The sequence below is a fragment of the Mesitornis unicolor genome, unplaced genomic scaffold, assembly GCF_000695765.1.
Source record: "Mesitornis unicolor isolate BGI_N332 unplaced genomic scaffold, ASM69576v1 scaffold8324, whole genome shotgun sequence".
Taxonomy (NCBI): Eukaryota; Metazoa; Chordata; class Aves; order Mesitornithiformes; family Mesitornithidae; genus Mesitornis; species Mesitornis unicolor.
In genome coordinates, this window is record NW_010178038.1 from 7,059 (window position 1) to 7,488 (window position 430).

The following is a 430-nucleotide window of genomic DNA, read 5'->3' on the forward strand; positions in this document are numbered from 1 at the left end:
GTGCCAGCCATGGGGAGCCGTGCCCGGGCGTCCCTCTGAGCGCTCCCCAGGTATGAGGGGCAGGGGTGCAGGATGTGATGGAGGATCTCGAGAGGAGGGTAAAGTGCTCTGCATGCATCCACTCTGGCTCTGCAGGGAGAAAGGGGGCAGAAAATGGGTTTTAACGGAGGGTTTGTCGTGCCCAGAGCATCTCTGCTGGAGCGGGGTAAGCCCAGGGGATGGAGGATAAATCTGACCTTCGCCAGGTTGCCTGCTCTCGTGGAAGGAAATGCAGATTTCTGTGTGGCCGTGGAGGGGGCTGGGGTTTACTGGGGCGTTGTTAGGCGGCGATTAAAGCATCTGCGCATCGGCCGGGGAGGTTGCTGCAAGCGATGGCCTGAAATCTGGCAGCTGGAAGAGGATGCTGCAGAGCTGCGGCAGGGGGGGGGGG